Genomic DNA, 6,112 nt, shown 5'->3' on the forward strand with positions numbered 1-6,112 from the left:
TAGGATCGCTCGTGTGCTTTGATCCTAGAGGTCCTGGCAGCTTTTTGTTCTATTATTCACTGTTGAGTTGTCTCTCCTTATTACAGGCCACGGCTGCACTGCCCACTGTCCCCCAGGGCCACTGGGTGATGCCCATCAATAAGTCAGTAGCAGTGGCTGGACTTCAGATGCCTTTTGGAAAAGACATTGGCACCATTTCAGAATCAGAGTTTCCTGCCAGCCTCCTCTTTGGAAGAAGAAACAATAAATGCACAGATCATACATAAACACGAAGAGAGGCACGCTTTCTCTGTCCAGCGGCCGGCTTTCTCATCCACGGCTGTGCCTCGCTTCCTAACAGAGACACGCTGTGAGAAATATGCCTCCGGAGCAGATGTCACCATTGTGCAGATGTCACAGGGGTAACGTACACAGAGTAGGTCAACATGGCCTCCCCTTGCAGTCAGGACATGCAGTAAACATGAGGTACATTGGCTGCTGCTGGCACAACCTGTGTATCGTTTCCCAGTAAGCTTCTTTTATTTTATTTATTCATTTGTGTTGGTACTGGGGCTTGGACTCTGGGCCTGGGTGCTCTATCCCTTAGCTTTTTCATTTTAGGCTCTACCTCTATTACTTGGGCCACACCTCCATTTCTGGTTTTGCTTTGGGTTGTTGTTGTTGTTTGGGTTTTGTTTTTTTTTTTTTTTTTGTAGTTCACTGGAGATAAAAGTTTCATAGACTTTCCTGCCCAGACTGGCTTTGAGCTACTGTCCTCAGATCTCAGCCTCCTGAGTGGGTAGGATTACAGGCGTGAGCCACCAGTGCTCAGCTCTTAAACTTCGTTTAAATAGGTAAAAGGAGTGGGGTCCAAGGTTAAAAGATTAAAGATTAAAATCCAAAGATGAAAAATATGGTAAACACATAAACCATTAACGTGGTTGTTTATGATCATTATCAACCATGTACTGAACATATTTATGTGTGCCATACTTTGTGTGAGCAAACGAGGTCTGTTTATTCCTGCATCACAATATACTTGGGAGTCACAGCCATTGTCCTATGGTTTATGGAGTGCCAGGGATTTTCAGTACCATTATAATCTTATGGGCCATCATTGTATATGTGATTCATTGTTGATTAAAACATTACTATGTGGCAATTGACCACTTCTGTGTGTCCCCACACATAATAAGACGTCTATTAAAATTAACTGAATGAGCCTATGAAAGAACATCCCTCCCCAAACTTACATCCTCCAAGATTTGTAGGATGCTGGTAGCTCACCTGTAATTCTAGACACTCAGGAAACTGAGGATTGTGGTTCAAAGCCAGCCTGGGAAGAAAAGTCCATGAGATTCTTTTCTCCAATGAACCACTAAAAAATCAGAAGGGGAACTGTTGCTCAAGTGGTAGAGTGCCAGCCCCAGTACCATGACACATACAAAAAAAAAAAACAAAAACAAAAGCTGAGCACTAGTGGCTCATGCCTGTAATCCTAGCTATAAGAGGCTGAGATCTGAAGATTGAAGTTCAAAGCCAGCCCAAGCACGAAAGTCCCCATGAGACTCATCTCTAACTACCCACTTTAAAAAAAAAAATGGAGCTGTAGCTCAACGTGGCAGAGAGTGGTAGCCTTGAGCACAAAGAGCCCAAGAACAGTGCCCAGGCCCTGAGTTCAAGCCCCACCACAGCCAAAAATAAAACCAAAATTCCTCCAACAGGGCCCAACACATCACAACACTGAAGTGGATGGCATGATGGGCAAATTCATTGGTTGACCCGCTGTCTCCTCACTTTAAATACCACTGGGACACAAGTACTGTACAGTATTTCATCTACCCACAGTTCTATTTGCAGTGCTTGCCACATAGTAGGTCCTCAAGAAATAGGTGCAATTGATAAGCAACCTGGCAGCTTTCATTCCAGCTGGACCACCGGTGAACTGAATCACCTGGGCGAGTCACTCCATCTTGCCTTTATGTGTGACAAGGGCCTTCTGCCACTCCGCGGATGAGGTCACCTTCCTGGGGGTATTTCTTGAAGGACTCCAGACATTGTGTCACCATGCTAGGTTCATGTCAGAAGCCTCCCTCACCCAGGCTCTGTCCTTGTCTCTCTCTTTCTCAGTCTTGATAACCTCCGCAGCTGTGGTGAGTGAGATGCAGGTCTGTCGGAAAATCCCAGGCACCTGCCACCAGGGGGAGGCTTTGCGGTCTAGAGCCAGCCCCTCGGTTCATTAATCCTGTCTTCATTTCTGAAGTTGCTAGCCGAGGACATGTAGGCACGGAAACCCCTGCCATGGCATGAAGAATAATACTCACCAATGGTATCCAGCCCCAGCTTGGGGGCGGGGGTGGGAAGGAGAGGGGTGTGAAAGAGGGTGTGGGGGAGCTGGCCTGAAGAAGCTATTTCCAGCAGGCAGCTCTTGAAAATTCAGGTGAAACCAGGGGATGATCCACATGCCCTTGAACAAGGACAGAGGTCTAGATGCGGAAGACCACAGTCAAATACTAACCTTTAAACTCCCAGGGACTCCAGGAGACGAGAGCTGGGTTGGGACTCAAGATCGAGAACCGTTCGGAGTCAGGCCAAGGGGACAGCCTCAGCCACGCCTGGCCGGGCGCCAGGTCTCCCTCGGCGGATCAGGGCACGCAGTGGGGTCGGCTCTGCCCACCTCGGGTGGGAGTGGTCCCGTGCAAAGGTACTGTGGCCCCACCCCGTTCCCCAGAGCCACAGGCCTGTTTTGAGTGTGTTTGTGTGTGTGTGTGTGTGTGTGTGTGTGTGTGTGTGTGTGTGTGTGTGTTGGGTTTCTGTTGGCTTTTTACAGATTTGGCTCAAGGTCATGGAGCAGCCCAGGCCACAAGTGGGCAGGTGCACGTTCCAGGCACTGGGGCTCACCTGACCTTTACTTTACTGGCTGTTGGACTCACTGCACCGCAAGCCGATTGCACGGTGCCTTCCGTCCAGTTTCCCAGCCATCTCCTCCAACCTCACAAACACGCCGAGCTCCGCTGGCCAGCGTCGACCTGGAAAAACACAGCCCTGGGCTGGGCTTCCTTCCCCTCCGGACTTGGGAGAGTGGAAGCGAGCGTGCCGTGGCGCCGAACTGCCACCAGAGGGCAGGCGCGGGCCGCAGAGCCCGGGCTGCGGCGGTCTACCGGGGCGAGCCGGCCTGCGCCTGCGCCTGCGCAGCAGCTCCGGGCGGCCTCGCTCGGAGCCCCGCCCGCGCTGGCTTCCGGCTGCGGCCTGGCTGCCGCCCGCGGTGAGCTGCGGCGCTGCGGTCCCCGGAGGGAACAATGGGCGGATTTGGAGCGTCCGGGCCGGTGCGGCAGCTTTCCTCCGAGGCCCCGGGGATGATCAGAAGCCCTGAACAGCAGTGGAGGGTTGAGAGGGCTCTCCAGCTGGCCCAGGCTGCAGTGTGCGCGTGTCTCCTCCTGACTAGGCCTCCATCCTGGCCTGCAGTGAGCCATGGCCCTGACCCCCCAGGCCTGCCCCTCCTCTGCCCATCATCTCCTCCTGACTAGGCCTCCATCCTGGCCTGCAGTGAGCCATGGCCCTGACCCCCCAGGCCTGCCCCTCCTCCGCCCATCATCTCCTCCTGACTAGGCCTCCATCCTGGCCTGCAGTGAGCCATGGCCCTGACCCCCCAGGCCTGCCCCTCCTCCGCCCATCATCTCCTCCTGACTAGGCCTCCATCCTGGCCTGCAGTGAGCCATGGCCCTGACCCCCCAGGCCTGCCCCTCCTCCGCCCATCATCTCCTCCTGACTAGGCCTCCATCCTGGCCTGCAGTGAGCCATGGCCCTGACCCCCCAGGCCTGCCCCTCCTCCGCCCATCATCTCCTCCTGCACTAGGCCTCCATCCTGGCCTGCAGTGAGCCATGGCCCTGACCCCCCCAGGCCTAGGTCTGGAGACGTCCAGTGTGCACATGGCCCCAACCACGGGGGCTGCAGCACGCAGGTTCTCTCTGCGGAGTTTCAGGAAAGCAACCTCAGAGCTAGGCCAGACACGGAAGAGAAAGCCGGGAAGCGATAGTCCAGCTTCCTGGGGCTTCCTGCTGGGAAGCGCAGATGAGACTACAACCACAGTGGCTTACAGTTCTGCACCTGCTGGCTTCGCGTTCAGCTCCACCATCACAGCCCTGTGCCCTGCGGGCCTCTTGCGCGCCTCTCCATGCTTGGCTTAGGAAAGCATCCTAGGCCTTCCCATACTCCTCACAGAATGCTGCCCTAGAGTGCTGCTCTAGGCTAGCCCGCTACAATCCCCTCCCTGCTCTGCCCTCCTCTTGCCCAGCTACTCCCCTACCTCTGCCCAACATGGGGACCCCAGAAACAGAATGGATGGATCAGCCCAGCCATGCTGGCCCCAAGTTCCAGTGTTCCTGTAGAATTCCGGTGCTGCTCAAGGGTTCTAGAAGCTCTGTGGCACCGTAGCATTTGTGTTCTGTGGCAAAGGTTGGAAAGACAAGGGTCATAACAAGAGCCTATCATTTTCCATGCTTAGCAGGATGTTCTTGTGTTTCTTGTTTCTGGAGCCTAGAGATTGACTTCCAACACAGTATTCACCCTACTACTGAAATAAGAATACTGAGTCCAACCAGCACCATCTTGGCCACGCGGTGGATGATAGGAAATTGGGTTTCACTGACTCTCTTAATCTCATGGTGGAGGAAGGTGAAGTCCCATCTCCCAGGTGATGGGCGTGCCTGAATTCCTGGAAGCAGAGTCAGGACTTGGACAATAGGTTACTGGACCTGCCAGTCTTGGGTCATGAATCCTCCAGCTCTCTGGGACCTTGCTCCCTGACCAGGACCCTAATTAGGCCTGGACTAGCTCAGGTACCATTACGTCATGCCTCTGTCTCCTGGCTCTCTTCCGGTCACCTTGGCCTCCCACTTCAGCTCTCCATTGGGGTTGATCTGTGTTACTGGTATTGTTTTCCTGCTTGCTCTTTCCTCTCCTCTCATGGTTCAGTTTCCTAAGTGTTAAGTGTATTCGAGGGGCTGTGGTCTTTGAGACTGCAGCTTTCTAATAAAGACTCTCAATCTGACCTCTCAAAATATGGCCTCTCTGGTCTCTTGAAACAGAATTACCATAGACCACCACCACCACGACTACTACTGACCAAAGGGTGCTTGTGTCTCTTGGTATTTAGTTGTTCTCATTTCACTCAGCAAAGTGACTTCAACACTGGTTTCCAATTGTGTACTAGAGCTGACAGAGAATGAGAGTCTGAAAATGCCCACTTGGACCGGAACCGCATCTTTTTTTCTTTTAACTTTTTTTATCTTGGTATTACTTTTGGACAAGGAAAGGAGCCAAGGATTCTGTTACTGCTTTTTAAAAATGTTTGAGCAGAGGAGGGTGTGGGTGTGGGGACTGGCTATATGGAAACTCTCTGTACTTTCTGCTCAGTTTTGCTAGGAACTTAAAACTGCTCAGCGAGGTCGTTTAATGGCTTTTTTCAAGCAATGTTTTTGAAGTCTACAGAGCCAAAAGGATTGTAGATTAGAGCAGTTGAAGAGCTGTGAACAATTGTTAGCAGCTAATCATTTTCAAGCGCTCTAGCCAGCATACAATGAAGCATACACAGAGTTACACCCTCCAACTTACCAGAGCTTGCCCCTTCCCATCCTCTCAGGTGGAGTCTGGGTCTGCTCCTCAGTGTTTGTGCTTCCTTGAGAGCCAGAATCTGATTTTTATTGGATATAGTAAGGCAATGGAAGGGACTTTTCTCAGAATTTTTTACATTTATAGAGAACGTTGCTATGTGAGAGAGGAAGAGTTCATTAGTTTACATTCCTTCCTTCTTTCCTTCCTTTTCTTCCTCCCTTTTCTATAAATTGTCCTTCTGCCTCAAAGAAGTCCAAGTCTCTGTTACCTGTGACTATATTGTCAGGCAAAAAGAAATTATAGATATGATTACAGAAAATAATCTTAAAGGCAGGTGTGCTAACTCCTGCCTGTGATCCTAGCTACTGACAGGAAGTAGAAAGAGGATCGCTGTTTGAAGCTAGGCAAAACTGTTCTAAGGTAAATCTGTCATGAGAGAACAAAGAAGCCACATTTTGAGAGGTCATATTGGGAGTCTTCATTGGAGAATGGGCATCTGCAGGTAGACTCCAGTCTCAG

Source organism: Dipodomys merriami, unplaced genomic scaffold (genome assembly GCF_024711535.1).
Source record: "Dipodomys merriami isolate MVZ:Mamm:240054 unplaced genomic scaffold, mDipMer1.0.p SCAF_31, whole genome shotgun sequence".
Taxonomy (NCBI): domain Eukaryota; kingdom Metazoa; phylum Chordata; class Mammalia; order Rodentia; family Heteromyidae; genus Dipodomys; species Dipodomys merriami.